Source organism: Schistocerca serialis, chromosome 8, assembly GCF_023864345.2.
Source record: "Schistocerca serialis cubense isolate TAMUIC-IGC-003099 chromosome 8, iqSchSeri2.2, whole genome shotgun sequence".
In the NCBI taxonomy this organism is placed as follows: Eukaryota; Metazoa; Arthropoda; class Insecta; order Orthoptera; family Acrididae; genus Schistocerca; species Schistocerca serialis.
In genome coordinates this window covers 285,354,370-285,378,096 of record NC_064645.1, presented here as the reverse complement: position 1 = coordinate 285,378,096, position 23,727 = coordinate 285,354,370, and the positions used below count along the sequence as shown (strand labels likewise).

General features: G+C 41.9%; 1 long non-coding RNA gene across 1 annotated transcript; it reads right to left on the bottom strand.

Annotated features, from left to right (window-relative positions):
• Positions 1 to 13,431: 13,431 nt before the first annotated feature.
• Positions 13,432 to 22,823, bottom strand: LOC126416678 (uncharacterized). Its single transcript, XR_007575493.1, has 2 exons — positions 22,780 to 22,823; positions 13,432 to 13,761 (listed from the first exon to the last, which is right to left on the bottom strand). It is a non-coding gene; the product is annotated as an uncharacterized LOC126416678 (long non-coding RNA).
• Between the last annotated feature and the right edge of the window lie 904 nt (positions 22,824 to 23,727).

Sequence of the window (23,727 nt, the reverse complement as noted above, 5' to 3'; positions counted from 1 at the left end):
ATTCGTGAGGGAACAGAGAAGGAAGAAACGGTAGTGCATCCAGAGATATCCTGTGCCGCAAACATCACCTGGCTTCCGGAGTACAGATCTAGATGTAGCTTAATTACTCTTCATACGCAATTACTTTACGTAATGAAAAGTAGCATCGTTTTAATGAATGGATAAAAAAGGTTATATATTTATTTTGAAGCTCATTCGAACATGCAAAATATTTCCGTGAGCTAATGACCTAGATTTTGAGCATCACAGACGTAAACATTCCCAATAAAAAAAAAATAGGAATGCTGAGTGAAAGGTATGAAAGTTCGTAACGCTTGGAATACTCTGAGCTATTTTTTTGGTTACAAGTTTGCCAGTTCCATTTGTTTTTTAACTATCCTTCCCATTTCACCATAACTGCTGTGTCCTGCGTAGCCTGTGATCCATCTGATGAAAGCTAATTAGCTATACGAATGTGTACCAAAAGTTAAAGCAGTATTTGCTTACACCAATTACTTTTTTTGCTGGAAATTGGTTGCTGGAGTAATTTGGTTTGTGTATCATTAGTAGCAAGAAAACGCGTAATGTATTTGTCTACCATACAAAGTTCATTTGGAAACGCTGGAGTATATGAGACAACCATTTATTGTTGAGCTTTTGTGTGTATCGCCCGCTTTTCCACCTGGGTTCAAGTTGCTGCACTCTTCTGGTCTCGATGAAGAAAAACCTGTAGTAGGCGCTGAAAGTGAATAGGGTAATATAAAGACACTTTGTTACGTATTTTATTCATACTATTCTAATCAATAAAATTGTGACACCATGACGACGGAATGCAACCAACGCCAAATTAGCAAGGAATATAATAGCAGGGACGATCAACAAGTAATACAACATATATATTTCTCTGGAAGTTTCGGTTCAAAAATTGTGGAGTTTGTTGTGGGATATTGTGCTATAATTCCGCCTCAGGCCCTATAGTTTCATGAAGCTCGATTGGTTGTCGTGCTATACATAGCCAGGTTGTTGTCATGAGAAATTTCGAATTGTCTACATCGGCTGAGGGCATTAAAGGGAACCTCGACGTTGCTTCAGGTGCGGTAGCATGGCTCATTTGGTGCACTCTTGCGTTCAACCTCGGGCGCCAAGAGCCAATAAATGACGCCAGGCTGGGCAGCGACCTCGGAATCGAGCCTCAAACCTTGGCGTACACGTGTTGTCGCTCCCTCATCACCGCCTTTGCCTTATATTTGCTCTCGAGGAGGTGGTTAACCAATTTGTGATCTTTTGGATTCTGGTAGATGCTTTTCGCTATTGAGCTTGGAATGGTTTTTTGAATTTGGTCATCTCACGAAACTTCAGTCGGTCCCTTCTCCAGTGCAGAGATGTCGGATGGGCAATGTCCAGGTGTTGCCTCTGCACGGTTGGGCCCGAGGGAGTATATCGGTTGGGGATTTCTCCTGGCCTTTGTCATTAGCCTTCAAGGAGCTGCCGTTCGATTTAATTTTGGGGTGTGATTTCATCAATAAAACTGGTTTAGTCTTGGATTTTTCCGAACACACCTTCCTGCGGAGAAGTTTGGTTTCTGTGAGTGTGCTAAATGTACTGTGCATCGAAATACCGGCACCCTGGCTGTTGAGGCTGTGCCTAATGATTTCTACCCTACCCATCTCCCAACACGTCAGGCGTCTCAATTACAGGATTTGTTACAGACGTTCACTGAGCTTCTTTGTGATAGGTTGGGCGTTACTAATGTTCTTAACTACCATATCCGTCTATCTGACGACATTATTGTTAGGCAGGCCCCATATCGTCTCTCACCCCCTAAGATGAAAATACTAAGAGCTAAAACATCGAAAATGCTTAAGAAAGGGGCTGTTAGGCCTTCTACATCTGCCTATGCTTGCCCCATATTCCTTGTCCCTAAGTATCAGGGGCGGGATTTTAGGCCTGTTGTTGACTAACGGCGCCTGAAACCAAGGTTGTCCTTGAATTTGTTCCTCTACCTGATTTTCATAACTCCTTTACTTGGTTTGCCGGTGCTAATTGGTTTACTGTACTTGATTTGAATCAAGCCTATTATCAGTTTCCGTTAACTGAAGAATGTAAACATGTTACAGCATTTTGTACTGATTGGACTCTGTTTCAGATTAACTAGTTTCCCTTTTGTTTAGTTACTGGTGCAGCCGTTCTTACTCGTTTGCTGGATAATATCCTTGGTGACTTGAAATTAGTCTGTGTTTATGATTGTTTGGATGACTTGGTGATTTATAGCCGCTCGTTTCAGGAGCTTTTGTATCATATCCAGCAAGTTTTTGCGAGATTTCAGGGGGCCGGGTTAACTGTTAAACCAAGTAAATTGACGTTAGCCACGTTGTAGGTATCGTTTTTTGGTCACCTAGTATCAGATCAGAGTATTCACATCGACCAGGAACGAACTAAGGTATTAAGAGCTCTGCCTCCGCCTACCGATAAGCGTGGAATTTCCAGATTCATAGGCATGGCGAATTGTTTTAGGCGTTTTGTCCCTAATTTTGCTCAGTTGGCGTCTCCCTTAAATGAGTTGCGCCGGAATGGGGACCTGCCCAAGAGGCCGCGTTTGAGCCATTAAGGCAGCTATAGCCAACCCTCCCGTTCTCGGAGTGCCAGATTTTAATAAAAAAATTCATTGTCCAAATTGACGCTTCTAATTAGGTTATTTCGGCTGTCGTCGTCCAGGAGTTAGAAGGTCAGAGGTAGCCACTTGCGTACGCCACTCGTCGGTTAACCAGTGCCGAACTTAAATATTCCGCCTACGAGTGTGAGGCACTGGCCGTTTTGTTCACGCTGGAGAAGTACCGCTTTTACCTTGGACATCGGGTATTTCAGCTAGAAACCGACAATCAAGCATTAAGCCGGGTGTTAGCCAGGCCGCGTAAAACTGACCGAATCGCCAGGTGGCCAGTACGCATTTCTGCATTTCAGTTTGAAATCAAACACGCAAAAGGAACTGAAAATATCCTTGAGGACGTACTCAGTTGTATGTTCACTGAATATAGATCTAGTGAGGGTACCCAGGGCACAGAGGGAGGCAGTCTTATTTGTATCATGTTAGGCCAGATTCCTCTTTTATTTGATGATGTTGCTCAGTATCAGGACCCTACTTGGGCACCAGTTAAGCAACGCCTGTTGGCTGCGGAACTGTTGGATAAGTACATTATCAAGAAAGGCATTTTGTGTAAAAGGGTGGGACGTGCTAAGTAATTCAAGATCTGTTTACCAGTAGCTCTGATGCGCCACGTTTGGCATAACTTTCATGATTCGTTGGTTGGTGGGCACTTAGGAACTTATAAGACCTTGCAAAAAATTAAGGAGCATTTGACTTGGCTTCCATAGACCGTGACGTCAGAGAGATGGTTTCTCGTTGTCGATTGTGTAATGCGGGCAAACATAAGAATGCTCTTCAACAGGGTCTGTTGAGTTCTGAGCGTGAATCCTGTCCTATGCACAAACTCTATATAGATTATTTGGGCCCCTTACCTTGTATACCCGCAATAGACGTAAAATATCTATTAATGAAACTGTATTTATTTGGATTAAAGGTAAAGGAACATGTGAATATGTAAAATTTGTTGGAGACTGTACTTTGTATTTTCATAAATAAATTGATCTGTAGCGTAGCTGAAAACCGGACAAGGGTACATCTAGAATCTGTCGACATAGAGTATGCAACAGCATGTTACGTCAGCTCTCTGAGCGCGTGACCTTTGACCCCGCCGATAAGGCGGCTCAAGGCCATCTTGGCAGCGCGCATACTAAGAGAGGTCATCGGTACGTATTGGTTATTATTGGTGCGTTTTCGAGACTTACCTGGCTCCTTACGTCGTAACGTAACTGCTACCACCACTATTTCGCAATTAACTAATTTTTTCAGTGTTTTTGGACCCACCAAACAAATAGTGATAACGCGTCAGCCTTCTTTTCGGCTCCCTTCAAGGCGTTCTGTTTTCAAAACTGTGTCAAGCATATGACTACTACACCATATTATGCGCAGGGCTTTTTCGCGGAGAAAGTCAATCGAAATCTTAAATCCGCATCGACTATTATCCATCAGAAGACGCCTAGTAAGTGGGATTCTAGTCTTCCTTGGCTTAGCTTTGCTTTCACTACCGCCAATCATGAGACTTTGAAAGCTACTCTGGCCTCCTTGATCCTCGTCTATCCTCTTAATTACCCCCATTCGGACTTATGGGGAATTCACCATCTAATTCCGGCGGATATTTCCCCTCAGGTCGTCAAGGAGAACTGGAACCGTGCCAGACGCAATATTCGCAGGGCCCATAACAAGATAGCTGAGCGTTACAATCGTAATTGGCGAGCCTTTAGGGGAAGGCCAGGAGATCAGGTCTACGTCCGTAACTTTCCTGGGAGACAGATGCCTGTCGGAAATCTTACACTCACCGTTTTTTGGGCCCTTGTACCATTGTGCGTAGTTTAGGCCTGGTTAACAAAATGGTTCAAATGGCTCGGATCACTATGGGACTCAACTGCTGTGGTCATCAGTCCCCTAGAACTTAGAACTACTTAAACCTAACTAACCTAAGGACATCACACACACCCATGCACGAGGCAGGATTCGAACCTGCGACCGTAGCAGCAGCGCGGCTCCGGACTGGAGCGCCTAGAACCGCACGGCCACCGCGGCCGGCTGCCTGGTTAACCTTCTGGTTAAGGATAACCGTACCGATTAGCAGTACTGGGTCCACCTTAGCCAAGTTAAATTTTATTAGCCCAATTGTTGAGTTGTCCACGGGTTGGTGTTTGAGGGGAGGAGGTTGAGTCGTCTGCTGTACGCGTTCATGTTGTTTGTTGTTTGGCATTTTGCCACATCGTATGGGGTCTTGTTTCTTCCTTACTTACTCGCGTACCCAAGTTGCTGGGTTGCCTCCTTGAGTGGCAACAGCAGCGCTTATTGATACTAGTACTGTCGTACTATCTTTGGTGTGACCGCTAGTATTTGCGGGTGGTGGTGATGGTGGTGGTGGTGGTGGTGTCAGTCTGTTGGGACGGAGCAGCGAGGAACTGTCCGTGGCGTGAGGCCAGGCCGGGACCCGCTGGTGACGTGCACGTTCTGTTGGATTGTGAGGCGCTAGCTGCGAGAGCGACAAAGTTCGTTGCCCACCGAACCTGGACGCTGAAGTTGTGATCAGTGAACCCGTTATGAAGCCTCAACTGTTGTGACATCTCTTCATTCTTTTGCGGGTTGTTGCTTCCTCTGCTGTTAGGGCAAGCAGCAACGTATGATGTGTTGGGGTCAGAGAAATATTGCAACCGTCTTCCTATATTGTGATTAGTTATTAAATTGACTGTTATTTACCAGTGCAGTGCACCAGCGGTACTTTCTGCCCTGTGGCCGTTAACGACCCAGTTACCTGCCCTGGTCGTTAGCGTAGTTTTCCGACAGTGTACCTCTCGTCATAGTGTTGGTGCTGTCCACCACGGCATGTAGTTCGACAGCCTTTTAAGTTGTTTGGTTCATATTTGCTTAGAGTGGTTATTGTTCCCTTTGCTGTTTTTAAATGCCAATTTCTGAAGACTTGTTGTCGTTGATATCCTCATCCTCAGCTGGTCTTTTCCATCATTGTCCCATTGGTCGGACCAAAGGGAATTGATTAAATTTTTGGTCGGTCCTTGGGCCGTCCATAGTTTGGGTTGCCATCCGATTATTTAACTTCAGCTGTTGGCTGCCTGTCTTACCTCACCCTTCGTTTGCGCTACCTTCTCAAGCCGACCCTTGGAACACTTCTGCGCATCAATTGTTCTGTTTGCTTTAGATTGTGATTTTCATTTTAGTTTGAAGTATTGTGCGAGTCCTTCAGCTGCGTATTAACTCAGTTCTTTTTAAATTTTACATAAAGGCCTTCAGCCAAGATAAATTAAAATTTTGAAAATTGACTTTATTTTTAAAAAAATTCCTTAAAACTGGTTCTACCTGATATTGTTTTGTAATCCAGGCCCTAAGCCGTTAGTTGTCCGATGTGTTATGTGTGCCCCTCAGCCAAGGATTTACTTGAACCCCTTTTTATAAGGCCTTCAGTCGCATGCATTCCTGAAAGGAAAGTTTCTTGTAAGAAGAAAGGGGTTTATTATAAATTGTTTGTCAGACTTTACGTTCAGGCATTCAGCCGTTGTTTCAAATTTGTTTGTGGCCTTCATCCATGCAATAAGATAATATTTCTTTAATTAGGCTTCTGGCCATTCTGTTGTAAGATTAAAGAGTAATTTCTTGGTTGAAAAAAATTGTTTATCAATGTGCCTTAATTAAAGTTGTGCTTCAGGCGTGTAGTGTAGGCCCTCAGCCGCTAATTGTTTTCAATTCCATCCTTTTTTTTTTTAAAAAAAAAGGAAAAGAAATATTTAGCTTCTGTTTGTATTGCTTTTGATTCTAAGCCAGGCCTTCAGCCGTTCTTGTTTTTGGTGTGGTTTTGGGCCTTCAGCCCAGAAAGGATCTCAAGTTCTTTAACTAGACCTTCAGCCGTATTGTTTGTGATATTTTACAGCAATGTGTAAATGAGTGGTTCTTAGAGAAATAAAGTTGTGTGTTTGATTGTGCAACTCACAGTAGCTCTTTACGGCCCCATCCACAATCATAACCTTATCCTGGGTGCTCTCTGAGTACCTGCCAACCTGGTTTCACATTCAAAATGTAAGACATTGACTGTGATGTAGAGCAGAAATGTGGTACAATGCGGGCATATAGCCCCTTCCCGTAAGGTGGCGTAAGGTTGACGCACTAAACAGAGATAATGTTGACAAATGGAATTTTGTAGCCTTAAAAGTGGGAACTAATATCATATATTGTAAGCATGAATAAAACCAACATTCTTATTGAACGTCCCCATACATGCTCTCACATGCAGGTTATTAGCCTTTACAGCGTAAGTGCCCAAAGAAGTCACGTGTCACATCCACATTCTGCACGAAACACAAAATTAAATAAATTCAGAAGACGCATTTGATTGTAGGTCCCTTATGAGACGATCGTCCTACAACACGTGTGAGAGGAAGAAATGTCTACAGCTCGTGTCGATATAATGTCGCTGCAGTATCATAGCCTACCAAGACTGCCGTTTATCAATATGGAACTATGCTGCTCTATTTAGTCCGGATCGAATGACTGCCATGCGAATGCGGAATCTTTGTGTTTAGGATGCTCACAGTCAACGCAATCTGGATGGCGGCCACTTAACAACCAGTGACCGAACAGACAGACATAATGTTAGTTAAGCTGTGAACGACAGTACAGCCACGTCATGTACGGCGAGGATAGGAATGTGTTTGTTTGCTGGAAGACTTCGACAGGGACGTGTTGACAACGTGTGGAGCATGACGGACTGTCATCAGGACCGCCAGTGTTACAGCTTCTCTTGACATGTCAGCAGAGTGAGGCGTGCTGGTTCTGTTGTGACCAACGACGTTGACAACCATAGAAGTGTGAACACGTCTTCTTTGGATACCAGTCTCGCTTCTGCATGCAGCACCACAATTATTTTGGAGGATCCTAGAAGAAAGTAAGCATCTTGTTACATATGTCATCGTCATATGGGTTTAGCGTCTGCCGCGATGATATGGGGCACCATAGTTTACACATCAGGATCACCTCTTGTTTGCATAGCTAACAATATTGACAGCTCACCTTACATTTATTTGTGACCGGTGGTTCTGCGCTGCCTTCGAGGTCTCTATCACATTCTTTTAACAACTGTTGATACTTTGACCAATCTTGATACAGATGTTCTATTGGTGCCCTGACCAGATGTCTGCCAAGTACCTCACCCATTGAAAGCATCTGGTAATCGGTTGCCGAGAGACAGGTGTTCCGCTACTGGTCAACCGCTACGACTGATGGACTGAGACGCAGAGAAGCGGAGACATGACAGCATGGAGTGGCGTTAGTGTGTATGTCAGCCAGCCCAGCTCGACTCGTGGCCAGCCTAGCCAGAGCTGCTCTTGTTGCCATTGTTTAAAGCTGTATATATGAAAGATCACAACCAGTATACTCCCAAATCACCTAGAAATTCAGTAATGTATTCTTCCTACTATACTGTAGACACGCAGTAAGTAACGTTACGTTACTTGCTGCTCTTCTTGGTGTTCCAATTTAATGATCAGTGGTATTTATAGATTCAATTATATTCCTTCTGCTCTAAATTTAACCACGGTACATCTTTCAGCATCGACACTTGTGTTAACAGATCTCCAATCGTTCTGTCTTTTATCTTTATCACGTTCTTAAATGTACATTATCTCTTGCTAACTTCTATCCACGCTGCCTTTAAGCTAGTATCCCTTTATAATGATCTGCCTTCGTGACGAATTCCCGTTATAGTACCTTGTCTTTATCATAATTTCCATCCTGCCGATGGAACAACCAGTCTCTCTAACAACCTCTTTTCCGTAACCTGTCTCTCAATATCTATTCTTTCAGCAACGTGGCCTTACCAGCTGCCCTCATTGCATTCTGTCTCTATAGCAATCTCTAGCGCAAATTTATTGAGAACGGCTGGTATTTATATTTATATGCTATCTTTATAAAAGTGTTACCTGTTTGACACGCTCAATACTGAAGTTTTAGGAAGCCTTTTAGTGTAATTATTTTTCTCGAATATTAAGAGAGCATTGATTTATGTGTAACCTTATATGTCTGCAACTAGTTGCGACAGTACGTCACCAAATGTCAGAATTTATACTTTTACAATAATGAGCACAACTTACGCATAATTTTAAGATACAATGTTGTGAAGGTAACGGGGCCTTTGCATGAAATTATGTCGCCGGATGTGACGTTTTCTGGTATAGAATATCGGGTCGTCTTCAAGTTCCTCCCTATCAAAGCAATAACCCGAATTACGTGGACGCCTCCCCGTCAACACAGCGTATCAAAGTTTCGTTTAGACCTAATACATTTTTAAACTGTACTGAGTTGTAAGTAGAAAACATTACTGCACGTAATTGATAGAAAATGACGAGCTGGTAAGGATATTTCATAGAAACGAATAAAATCACGTCTAAGAGGTCCTCCGCAGGGAAGGGCACCCAGATCAAGCACATACGTTACTGTTCAAAGAGCGCAATAAACATCTATATAATCGACAAAGTGAATATTAAAATCATTTCAGAGTAACTACATTCAGAGTGTTGACCCCACACTTACAAATCTAGATTGACTTTCAGTTAGGGGAATTGTAATTTTGTTACGTACTTTCCACGTCTATAAGAGAATTTGTTAGATAGATATCAGAATATTATTCCATCAAATCGATTTTTCGTATAAAAGCGATCACAGGTGCATCTGCGAAAAAAATGGTTCAAATGGCTCTTAGCACTATGGGACTTAACATCTATGGTCATCAGTCCCCTAGAACTTAGAACTACGTAAACCTAACTAACCTAAGGACATCACACAACACCCAGCCATCACGAGGCAGAGAAAATCCCTGACCCCGTGCATCTGCCAGGTAGGTTGCATACCTCGAGACGACTTTCTAAGAGATGACTGTGCACCAGTAAGCAAGAAATTTAGTTTTGGCCAGGGCGCTGAACTTACTGTGAGGTGAAGCAGAACGCCAAATTATATCAGTGTCAATAGTGACACTGTACTCACGAAAAAGTGGGTGACAGTCCTACTTCCTTGCACTCGACGTATATTCCAACTTGTAAAAAATACCTTAATTCCAAACTTTCTTTTATGCTGTGTGATGGAAATGTTAGTTTAAAATTGGCTATCGCATCAGATTTCTACTTCTCACGCTTAATAACTAGATAAAAAGACAGTTTACTGGATAACACAGTTTGGATATTGTGCGTGTATTGGCACGTGTGCGACATCCTTATTTTTTCCATTGACTGTTACGTTAGAAATATATAGCAGTGCGTCAAATTTTCTTCCGCTGTTGAGTGATGACTTTTTAGCAGTAATATTTAAAAATATTGGACTCATTTTGTAACACTGATACTAAAATTATCGGAAGCTACGAAATTTCATAAAAACCAGGGTGTGGTGAGCAGTATGTTTATTAAAAGATATTTGCTTGTCATTATAACTTTCAGATTCATCTGATGAAATGTGATATATGTTCATTTTACGCTGAATTTTTAATACATTTAGTTCAAAAAAGTAGCCTTCCGTTGTGAATTCAGCTCCTTGCGTATACCTGTCAGCTGCCTCTGATGAATCTGCATCTGTTTGGCTTATTCGTTTTACACTGCTGTTAATTCATTAGGAACATGCATGTGTACCACAAAACAGAAAAAATCCCAGGAGATTATAATTAAAGTTAAACTTTGAAAACCCTGTATAAATAACACCACTGATCAGAATGACGTCAGACAGCAACGGAATATTATCGGAGGAGGGGGAAAACGTATTGCGGAAGGAAAAAAGTAGTGTGAATATTGATCAATGGATGGCGCTGTTTATGTCAGAATACGTAAATGAAAACATATGATGCGCACGACCCGTTGAAGTTGGTATAAACACGCCGGGTACACGGCTTCCCGTTCTTTCGCGTCTGCGACGTTCGCCATGACTGTCTCAATGCAGGGTCGTGTTCTGCTTGTACAGCTGTATTACAGGAATGATGACTGTGCACACGTCGCTCTGCGAAAGTTCCGGACACTGAAGGGTCTGAAAAAAGGTGTTGGTCCGATGACTGTCGTAGGTTTGGAGAAAATGATTAGGAAATTCGAAAAGACGGGTTCTTTCGGTGTGCAACCTGCTAGAGGGAGGAAACGAATTTATTCGAGGTCAGTGGAGGCGGTGGCCACAGAAATGCACGAGGAGACGAGTGGTGGTATGCAAACGTGTAGTGCACGGAGAATTGCCCGAATATTGGACATACCTGTGAGCACGGTGCGTAAAATCCTACGAAACATCCTACTTTGTTATGCATTCAAAATTACCCATGTGCACGAGTTGCTTCCCATTTACCTGCCAGCAAGAGACACCTTTGATTTACAATTTCTTGCTTGCGTGGAAGTGGACAATGATTGGCCACAGAAGATTTTGTGGACAGATGAGGCCTACTTCCTTCTGGCAGGATATGTCAATACACAGATTTGTCTAATACGGGCAATAGAAAATCCACACGCAAATCAGCATTGCTTTATTATGAAAAGGTGACTGTGTGGCATGGGTTTACAGCATCATTTATCATAGGGCCATATTTTTTCCAAGAGGCAGGTGCTTCCGGTGCTGTTACCTGTACCGTCACTGGTAAGCGCTATGAGTGTCTTTTGCACAACCACGTCATTCCGGCTCTCCAACAGCTTGGATGTGTGGATGGGATCGTTTTTATGCAAGATGGCGCCCCTCTGCACATTGAAAACCAAGTTACATAGGTGCTGAAGCGCCATTTCGAAAATGCTAGAATTATCAGCCGCGTTTTCCCTACAGTCAGTCCGTCTCGGTCACCTGATCTTAATCAGTCTGACTTCAGGCTGTGTGGCTATCTGAAAGATGTTGTGTTCAGTGTTCCGACTGCAAACTTAGCTGCATTGAAGGCACGCATTGCGCAACACATTCTGAACGTTACCCTGGAAACACTTCCATTAGTTGTGGAACATGCTGTTTCTCGAGTTCAACTTGTTGCAGAAAGCGGGGACATCATATTGAACATGCTTTGTGCCAGTCACAAGGAAATTAATAATCCGGTTTGATCTCGATTGATGCTTTTTATGCGGTTTTTGGCCTCAGGAAGGTTAATAACCGATTTATCCGGTCCGATGTGTTATTACCTTGCCGTGGTGGATGGGTTTACGAAACTAACAGTATCACACTTGTAAGCACACTGAGTAGTACAGTTTGTTCAACGTCAAGCGTACATCTTAGGCATTGTTCTATAATTCATTTGTCATTTGTAGTCCACCACAATTAAATTATGGTGTTTACAGCGCCATCTATTGCTACATTTTGTAACTATTTTGTTTTCTTCTGCCATACGTTTGCCCCGTTCTCCAATTATATTCCGTTGCAATTTGACATCATTCTGACCAGTGTTGTTACTTCTATAGCGTTTGAAAGTTTAATTCTAATTATCATCACCCTGTATTATCAGCACAATTCTGAAACATGATCAGATGTCTCAAATCCTTTTTGTGCCGTACTTAGGAAATTATACCCAGCTGTCTCAGTTGTGTACCTGCACAGTTCAAAACAAACTTTGTGTTTTCCACTTCTACAATTTTGTGTGGTCTACGTTTGTTTAGTAGAAATGGTGCTATACTTTTTGTGAATTGTGACTGAATACGAATCAAATTACTCTCAAACATTCAAATTAATTTTAAAACGAACTTACGAGTAACTAAAAACGTTAAAAACAGTTAGGTTGTGCCTATACATGGTTGCTGCTAATTCAGTGCTTCTTGAACTCACATTAGTGCAATAAGTGGTGTACAACTGAAGGGCCTAAACATCAATGCATATTTGTTGTACAAGCTAATGAGTGCACAGTAATGAGCAACATACTAGATACTGATTTGCTACTGTAGTTCTACATAGCATATGACGCAAAACATCGAAACACAGTTAGAAAGCACAAAAAAGTCCTGAGGTTTTGATAAACTTGTAATAAGCAGCGAAGGAAAGACATTAGTTATACTTCTCACTAGTTTTGTACACTTCAGGAATTAATAGCGAACAGTAAGCTTTGGTGCGTTAGAAAGTACTGTCTGAAAGTGTTTTTCCGAACTGGTGCCGTGTATAGAAGTGAACTTGATGATAAACAGCTCATAAAAGCAGAGAAAACAACTTTTGAAAATGAGAAAATGAGGCATATAGAATAACTAATGAAGAAGTAGTGGAACTGTGAATTTATGGCATATCGTGACGAATCAAGGAATCAATGAATAAAGACGGGGGAGAGGGGATGCGATAAAAATTGGAGATCAAGGTACGAGTACTATAACTTGATACAAATAGATGTAGGTTGCAGTAGTTATGAAGAGATGAACAGGCTTGTACAGGACAGGGTAGCGTAGGGGAGGTGCTTCAGTACAAAACAACAATAAAAATTTTAAGAGCTAGGTCCTGGTTTCTGAGCCACAGGTTAAGCCATATTTAGTAAATTAGCGCGGAGGGAATGTTTGGCAATGACATATAACTTAATGGAACTCTACAGCCCTACAGTTTCCCAAAACTGCTGCAGTGTACGTTTTCAGGTATTCCACTGTAGTACAGAAATATGTCTGGTAGACTGTAGCCAATAGACTGCAACATACAAGCCATGAAGCTCGTTCCGCAATTGATTTTGAACCCACATGCCATATGTGATTCCGAAAATTATCGAAAATTTAAGTCAGTATGGCTGAAATAAGAGCTGAGTACCTTTTTTAACAATGTTAATTCAGTATTTAATTTAGGTGTAGAGTCGCTCGGCAAATAACGCTTCAATAGCTCGAAGAAGACAGTAGCAGAAATTCATCGTCTCTTCTGAGATTTATTCACTGTTGAACGTACAAAAATAATATTGTAAACTTTGTATGTAACTACGTCCGGGCCTTCTAGTTGCGGTTGTGGACTGATGAAATTGCTGGAGCCTTTCCAGCGCGGCTGACGTGTAACACACCGCCTCCCAGGGTGTTCCCAAGTGTATCTCCCACACCGCCAACGGTGCCTCCCAAGCCGACATCTACAGCGGCCGGTCTCCGCGTCGTGGTCGTAGTCGTGGTGGTCGAGCTGTCCTGGGCGTTCACCGGGACAGTCATCCCAAGTACAGCAACCAGCACCACCACGGACATCGCCAACGTCTGAATTAAAGCAGTTATAGATAAACAATTTTTGTTGTTTTGAACTTGTTCCACATCTTACTATATTATCTGTGAGTCATAATTGGAGCCAGTTAGCTCTTAACAAATACTGTCGTGTGACCGTTTGTATAGGCCCCAAGTGAAATGACCTCATAGGCACACTAGAAGGTAAAGCACGTGTCAGACTTCGATTCATTGGCAATATACTGGGAAAATGCAGTCACTATCAAAATGAGCTTTTTAAAAATCACTTGTGCCTTAGATTGGTTAAATAATCCTCAAGCTTTTGCAACCCATACCATGTAAGATGGTTCAAATGGCTCTGAGCACTATGGGACTTAACTTCCGAGGTCATCAGTCCCCTAGAACTTAGAACTACTTAAACCTAACTAACCTAAAGACATCACACACATCCATGGCTGAGGCATGATTCGAACCTGCGGCCGTAGCGGTCGCGCGGTTCCAGACCGTCCGGCCCACGTAAGACTAGGGTTGCAAACATTCTGGGATGGGCACCGCGAATGATAACGCGCAGTGAAATAAAGTAAAATCACTGCACATAAATCTTTGGAGACAGATGCAGCTGTCTCCAAGTGCCTCAGTTTGGGTGATTGTGGTTAATAAGAACAGAATTTTCCTTACAAGTTCCTCGAAATCTTAGTCGAGAAAAGTTGCTTATGCTCACGTCGTTGTCGATATTCTCACATCTCAATATAATGTCGTATCTATTGAAGAGTTAGTTGTCATAGACTAACAGTGTTCTACTTCCCTAATGTGTGGAACTGATTAAATTTTCGTTTCGCACATTTCAGATCAACTGGTGCTGAGCTGTGGTACGTCCTAGCCTCTTTCGAGAACTACAAGGCGCTGACGCAATGTCAACTGTAGTATGAAAGCAGCTATATTCATAGCACAGCTGCATATAATTTAAGGATACCGATTATGGAGTATCTGGTGATTTAAGAACAAATCAGTATCGAACGTAAGAATTGCATATCTCAGCATGAAAATATGGGAGAGTGCCCAGCCCATGTGCACAAGTATACTTGCTTATACAGGGTGTTACAAAAAGGTACGGCCAAACTTTCAGGAAACATTCCTCACACACAAAGAAAGAAAATATGTTATGTGGACATGTATCCGGAAACGCTTACTTTCCATGTTAGAGCTCATTTTATTACTTCTCTTCAAATCACGTTAATCATAGAATGGAAACACACAGCAACAGAACGTACCAGTGCGACTTCAAACACTTTGTTACAGGATATGTTCAAAATGTCCTCCGTTAGCGAGGGTACATGCATCCACCCTCCGTCGCATGGAATACCTGATGCGCTGATGCAGCCCTGGAGAATGGTGTATTGTATCACAGCCGTCCACAATACGAGCACGAAGAGTCTCGACATTTGGCACCGGGGTTGGGTAGACAAGAGCTTTCAAATGCCCCCATAAATGAAAGTCAAGAGGGTTGAAGTAAAGAGAGCGTGGAGGCCATGGAATTGGTCCGCCTCTACCAATCCATCGGTCACCGAATCTGTTGTTGAGAAGCGTACGAACACTCCGACTGAAATGTGCAGGAGCTCCATCTTGCATGAACCACATGTTGTGTCGTACTTGTAAAGGCACATGTTCTAACAGCACAGGTAGAGTACCCCGTATGAAATCATGATAACGTGCTCCATTGAGCGTAGGTGGAAGAACATGGGGCACAATCAAGACATCACCAACAATGCCTGCCCAAACGTTCACAGAAAATCAGTGTTGTTGGCGTGATTGCACAATTGCGTGCGGATTCTCGTCAGCCCACATATGTTGATTGTGAAAATTTACAATTTGATCACGTTGGAATGAAGCCTCATCCGTAAAGAGAACATTTGCACTGAAATGAGGATTGACGCATTGTTGGATGAACCATTCGCAGGAGTGTACCCGTGGAGGCCAATCAGCTGCTGATAGTTCCTGCACACGCTGTACATGGTACGGAAACAACTGGTTCTCCCATAGCACTCTCCATACAGTGACGTGGTCAACGTTACCTTGTACAGCAGCAACTTCTCTGGCGCTGACATTAGGGTTATCGTCAACTGCACGAAGAATTGACTCGTCCATTGCAGGTGTCCTCGTCGTTCTAGGTCTTCCCCAGTCGCGAGTCATAGGCTGGAATGTTCCGTGCTCCCTAAATCGCCGATCAATAGCTTCGAACGTCTTCCTGTCGGGACACCTTCGTTCTGGAAATCTGTCTCGATACAAACGTACCGCGCCACGGCTATTGCCCCGTGCTAATGCATACATCAAATGGACATCTGCCAACTCCGCATTTGTAAACACTACACTGACTGCAAAACCACGTTCGTGATGAACACTAACCTGTTGATGCTACGCACTGATGTGCTTGATGCTAGTACTGTAGAGCAATGAGTCGCATGTCAACACAAGCACCGATGTCAACATTACCTTCCTTCAATTGGGCCAACTGGCGGTGAATCGAGGAAGTACAGTACATACTGACGAAACTAAAATGAGCTCTAACATGGAAATTAAGCGTTTCCGGACATTTGTCCACATAACATCTTTTTTTTATTTGTGTGTGGGGAATGTTTCCTGAAAGTTTTCCCGTACCTTTTTGTAACACACTGTATATGAGTACATCGAGTGATTCCTCGTAATTCCTTCCTGAAGAATTAAAATTATGTGTAACCAGAAATCATATCGAAACTTCAGAACTAAATATTTAATAATTTTACCTACAGAAAGGGGACTTACAATCCATTGTGCATAGGTGGCTGTGAGCATGGATGACTTGCCGAACTAGAATGTTATGAATTGATACGAAAATTAATTTAAACCTTATGATTTTAATTTTCATGACATTTTCTTCTTGCTTGTTGACCACTACATATTGTTATCAGACTTGTCAGTCAAGCGATTCCGGAAAAATGACACACATCCAATTTCACAGTATTATTTCAGTACCTTTAAAACTATAGAAGCAAATATTTCACAGTGAATAAACATTATGACAGTGAACAACTCTTAATAGTTTCATTCGATTTTAACAAATGATGTGCCACATAACAGCATTGAACTATAGCTATCAACCCTGAATCCTACAACCTGTATCTATTTTATTTATTGATTTTTGATGTTTTTATATCTGTTTCATTATGGAAATGTTTGTCAGAACATCGTATCCGTCACCATTACAGTGTAAATGAATACAGCGTCAGTAATTCAAATTGCCATACTTGTGTAGTTATTTCATGAACAGTTTACTATTAAACCAGTAACTTTATTTAAATGTTGATTGCAAGTTCTATTACAAAAGTGCTAATTTATAAGTGGTTATTTGCTTGTGTTAGCAGATACCACGACTGAAAAAAAAGTGGTCAACTTGAATTAGATTGTCTGTAGTGCTTAAGGACGACGTTTTGGTGGGGATGGTCATCAGCGAATGGAAAAGCAGATGGTAGTACAACACTACGGGAATCACGTGGAGGCTGTGATTGTTTGAGTGAGGAGCTTAAGGGAGCGATTCTGGATACTTTATGTTGAGTTCTTTGAGAAGGAACACCTACGTGAGGTAATGTACGTGGTTCAGTCTTGTAGGTATTTGGTTTTCGGTGGTGACCGGCAGCCACCATGCAACTTCTGAAGAGACTTTATATTGCGATATGTCTGAATGTGCTTCAGAAGAGGACTCCAACTTATTCCGCTTACATCACGGAACTGAGGAGAGACTGAGTATGAGTTACTATTCGTTGAATTGAGTGTGATAATTTGTAAAGCATCATGTTGAACTCTGTGCTGTTTTGAGCTGGTGCATATTTCGTATTTTGTGATGACGAGGTGGACTTAGCTTTCACGTATCTTTGGTGGCCACTTATTTTGGGTATTTTTCTAACATTCTCATAGGATTCTCAACGTAGCTTTAATGCGTTTGACAACTGAATTTTCTGTCTGTATTTTAACTGACTATTGTAGGACCACATCCCATTTCTATGACACGTCCTTCTTGAAAAAGGTATTCAGCGTAATTGTCTGACACCTACATCAGTTATAAACGTTAGAATAGAACCCTTCTTATTAAACTATTCCTTGTCTTTCATTTTCTGTGTATGTGTATTTTATTAATGATAGACTATTTGTCTGCAGGATCACAGCGACAGGCTATTATCTGCAGCAAATTAACTCTTAGGCATGAAAACAGACGTGCGATGTTCGTTCCTATGACTACACAGAACAGTTCTTTTGAAACTGAGCCGCGCTTAGCCCAGGACCTAAGGTACAAGTAGCCACAGGTAAAGGTGCAACTGGGTTGCTCGGATGAGATGCTGTTTAGAAGGGCAACTACTTAGCAGTAACCCTTAGGTAACGTCGTAATCCGTTCCCAATATAGTAAAATCGTTAACGGAGGTGGTTTGGATAAATCTCTGAGATACTTTACTGATTATGTTATTTTGTTGAAGTAATAGTCCTATATTTCTAGAAACTTCAAACAACAGACATGAGACCAGAACAATAAGCGTGAAGAACTAACTTTTGTTTGAAGGTTCCGGCGGAGGTTCGAGTCCTCCCTCGGCCATGGGTGTGTGTGTTTGTCCTTAGGATAACTTAGATTAAGTAGTGTGTAAGCTTAGGGACTGATGACCTTAGCAGTTAAGTCCCATAAGATTTCACATACATTTGAACTTTTTTTTTTGTTTGAAACTACTTACTGCTTATTTGCCTACAGATTTCTGTGTGCATAGTTCCATCATACCACGTGTAGTTTTACCTAAATACATTTTATAGTTTTAGATCTGCGCATTTTAACAACTCAGTTGTGATCTTGATAGTGTATTCGCAACAGCTGACGCTCGTAATTTCACCAGTTATTAAGTATATGTGACCACAAAATCGAATCATGTTATTTGTGTCTCTCAACAGGCCGCTATATTTCAAGTCAGCGTTCACTTTAGCTAGTGTGAAGTATTTCGTTTCCGAAAATGTGAGCACAGAGACCACAAGAAATACGTTGACAAATCATTCTGCCACAACCAGCAATGTAAAAGGTGTTAGAACAGTATACCCTCATTAGGCAATAGTGTATGAATCTTCGGAAACAAATATTTTGATAACATCCTAAATTTGTATAGAGCAATTAACCTTCAAGCGCTCGTGCGGGCGGTGAATTCACCGCCGCCTTTTTGCAATTTCGCTCCATACTTATTCTACAAAGGTAACGAGGCGACGAGAGGGACATTTATTCTCTAGTTGCACCTTTTTCCGACAGATTCTGCTCAAAGTTTGTCCAAGTCGCACCTCTCTGCTTCTCAGGACAAGTTCAAATAGCCGGCCGCGGTGTCTAGCGGTTCTAGGCGCTCAGTAAGGAACCGCGCGACTGCTACGGTCGCAGGTTCGAATCCTGCCTCGGGCAAGGATGTGTGTGATGTTCTTAGGTTAGTTAGGTTTAAGTAGTTCTAAGTTCTAGGGGACTGATGACCATAGATGTTAAGTCCCATACTGCTCAGAGCCATTTAAAAAAAAAAAGTTGAAATAGGTCCGAACACGAGACTATTTCTAGCGCGAGCGCATAAAGGTTAAGCGAATTAAAATATCCAGTGACAGTCCTGGATACAAATACTCCACAGCACGAATTCACTTAGCTGAATTGCGACTCCAGTGCCAGCTTGTAAATAACTATAAATGAAGTCTCGACTGCGAAAACGAGACTACAAATATTTAGTTTCATGAGTGCGGTTGCACACAGAACAAAACGTCTGAGCCTAGAAAAGAATAAGGTAATATCTTGTAACGCCACATCACACCGTGATAATGGTTACATCAAGAGGAAGAGAAGAATCCACGAACCTATTTAGATAATCTCTATGCAGCGGATACACCTGATCGAAGATTCGGAAATGTAGAGGTACGGAAATGTGGGGATGGTGAATTCAGTACATTGGGGGATCCGTAGGGTGACCTCTATCAAACATATATCTTCAAGGCACCCAAAATTCCCGTCATAGCCTCGTAAAGTTTTGCCAAATTTATTGGTCAAATGCAGATTGGAAATCATTTTCTTTGGAACAAAAACAGACGATATAGCGGGCCAGTCGACAGGTGACAGGATGCCTATCGGTGAGCAACTCTATAAAGATGGCTGTCGTCATCTTGGAAAATGGAAGTGTCTGTATCATACACTGAAGAAGAAGGAAAAAGGCAAATCTTGTTCGTTGAGAATGTTGGAACAAAGATGCTGGTTCGAGTTCACAGTATCCTGTATGAGTCAGCCCGTGTGACGGTACCTAAAAGGCCTCCGAAATCTCACTGACCTGCCTCATGCCTGAATTACGCCCTCTACACACCGCGGGATGAACACCCTATGGCGACGTTAGTGCTCATGATGACTGGAAAACGGGCAAAGTCGTGACCGCAGTACACGCCTCCAGTCACTTACAGTCAATTTTCGGTGTGACGAAGACATGAAGCTCTACGTCGAGCTTTGCGCTGTGGCCTTATGCGAGGAATGCGACTCCTGTTTTGCAGTGCATGCATATCCCTTTCCACTGTTCACTTGGAATCTGGTGCAGACGGACATGAATTCGTTTACAGCAGCATTTCGTGTCGGGTTAGGAACCGAATGTCGTTGACAAAGGGCGACATTCGTGTACAGACACTTTTCTTCTTCTGATACTACATCCGAGGATAGCACTTGACGTTTTCGATATTCCTTTCTGGACGGGAGCCAACTCAGGCAGCTTCTTCTCCAAACTTGTCACTCCACCTCACCCTGGGTCGTAATCTCGCCCTTCTTCCTCCAGGTTCACTGCAGGAGGCTTTCCTTGCGGGATCTGTCTCATCGAGTCGTATTATATGTCCAGCCCATCTCAGTCTACACACTTTATGAGTTTGATCACGTCATATTCTTCATAGTAGTCATAAAGCTCTTCATTCCTTCCCCTTCTCCCACTCCCATTTTCATACACATGTCCAAACAGTCTGCTCAGTATGCTTATTTCGTGTGATCTCAGTCTGCTTCTTCCTGCTTTGTAATCGTCCATGTTTCTGCGCCATACACAACTTCGATTAGAAGCACGCGGGCCATAATTTCAGTCAAACTGCTGCTATTTGCTTCTATCTTTGCGCCCAGATATGTGAAACATTCTACTCGCTCAAAAGTGATTCCATCATGTGTTACTGTGGGGTGTAAGCGTTGACTTGTACCATTACATATATATTTGGTCTTTCCTTAAATAATTTTCGAGCCCATCTTCTCTACATTCAGTTTTAGAGTTGAGAATCCACTTCGTAGATCTCTCAATGCTCTATTCATTGGGTAAAAATCATCTGCCTTCTCAAAAATTGTACAGACTTATGATAGATAGACCCTTTATCTGGATATCCGATTCATGCATCACTTTTTCGAGTGCCAAATTGAAGAGTAGGCAGGAAAGCCTATCCCCTTGTCTTGGCCCAGTTCATGCAGGTAACTGGGGTTATAACGTAGACTGCACTCGCTCAGTACATTGGGGGTTCCGTAGGGTGACCTCTATCAAACATATATCTTCAAGGCACCCAAAATTCCCATCATAGCCTCGTAAAGTTTTGCCAAATTTATTGGTAAAATGCAGACTGGAAATCATTGCAAACATGGTACACACCAACATTAAATTCGTTGGTCTCTTCTACTATTTGCCGGAGAGTAAAAATCAATTTTACAGTTGATTTGGTGGTGGCTCCAAAATAATGTGGTCTGTTTCTATGTGGTACGGACTGGATCCTCTGGTCCAGCTGAACAGATTACTGAACACGTTCGTCTACATGGAAACCATTTGAAGCCATTCACGAACTTTATTTTTGCGGATAACGATGCGCCATGTCACTGAGCCACAATTTTTCTCGCCTTTGAACATTCATTTTCTGTAACTTCAAGGAGAGCTGATCTCATTTATTCATATAGAAAACCGATTTCGGCATTTCTCCGTTGGCATCTTCGGATCTGCAAAAGATGGGACCGAAAATTCTAGGCTACAGCAACTAACATAGTAGCACACATAATTATGTGCAAAAATTTGCAACACATGGGATACCAACATTACTACATTTGCATCATTACATAATATCGTCCCTCAATATAATAAGAGGTGCTATGCAATGTATATCCATGACAGAATCATGAGCTATACTAGAAGTTAGTATGTCAGTTTTGAAACAACACTTATGTGGACTCATATCATTACGCCTATTACAAACGCTCCATTCGTCACCACTTTACAGTTGACAGATCTCAGCGTAAACATTCTTAGTAATATGCAAGTACATTAGATGACGCAATGGTAGCACAAACCGATACCATCATCTCTCATTTCATTAAGTCATAGATCTACTGTACGACATAATTACATATGCGTAAATTATTATAATACATAAGTAAATTCGGTATTCTACATTAGTGAAAAACTGTCAGTGTTCACAATACTACAGATCTCCCCCACCCTAACGATGTCAGAAGTGTATATTTCCGTGATTTCTTTGAAGAATATTGTGGAAAATTCGAGGGAAAAACCGAGGAACTTGGCATGAAGATCGCCCGACGTGAATCCCATCAAACATAAACCGGACATAATCGAGAGGTCAGTTCGTACACAGACAGCACAACATTCCGCATTGTCAACAATTCAGAAATTATGGACTGTTATACAGGCCGCATGTCTCAATGTTTATGCAAGGAACTTCCTGCGCCTTCTGGAGGCCATAACACGTCGAATTTCTGCACTATGCCGATACAGAAGAGCGTCCGACACGATATTTGGAGGTATCCCATGACTTTTGTCACCTCGGTGTACATACGAAATAAGTGAAGGATGAGATGAAACCGGCAACGGTGTGAAGTCCTTATATTCTAACAATGATCTTGTATAATGATCGTATCTCATTAAAGTTTAAGTTGTTTTATGGCTTAAAAGATATCTCTGCTACAAAAATTGCTGTAAGAAATATGAAGGAACTGAAGCATTAGTGAGTGAAACTCTTTACCTTTCTAGACAGCTTGTAGGAAACCATTGTCTCGTTTTCTAGAGCACTGGATAGTAGGTCAAGAAGCAGAGGCATGTATATATACTAAAGCCTATCGCTACCCGTTTATTGAGGTCACCGCTCGAGGTAAGGACACAGCAGGTGGCAACACTGATAACGACTCCCGAGGAAAATACTCTGTTTACTGTTAACGACTAATAGTGATGATTACCACATTTGAAAATTTATCAGTTTGTCGTTCCTACTTGCTTCAAAATTGTCTCTATAGCTGAATTTTCATTTGAAGTTTTCCAAGTGAAAAAGAGCAGTAACTTGCAAAAATGTTGTGGCCTCTTGTTTCTCATTTACTTAATTTTCTTTATACTGAGTAAATGTACCATAACTGATAATTCCACGCTGCAAAATTTTAACACAGAGGTAATATTCCAGTATCAAAGATGAAAATGTGAAACTAGACCGCTAACTGCATAATGTACACAATATGTTTAGTGAGGATCCCAATAAATAATTTTATTAGCAGCTAAAATTACGTTCAGACAAAAAACAGTATTCACGTTTTCGATTATCGCACGAGTTCTTCAAATAGTGGTAGGTTTAGCCATCGGAAACTAAATAGTCCGAAGTGGATGACAAAGATTATGCTCGTATACGCCAGTCTCGTGTTGGTTATTCACTGGCCTTTTACGAACAAGACTTTGGAAACAGATTTAGACCTTAAGACATTTCCAGAAGCAGCTGAGGCCTCTGGCCATAATTTAATGCCTGTGAACCAAAGATTAAAACTAATTATATTACAAAAGACAGGAAATTAAGCAGAGGGGATCTGAATAATTTGAAAGAACCGAAATTTGTTGGAAGTTGCAAAGAGAGCATGAGGCAACTATTGATCGAAACAGTGGAAAGGAATAGAGCAGAAGACAAATGACTAGCACTGAGAGATGGAATAAT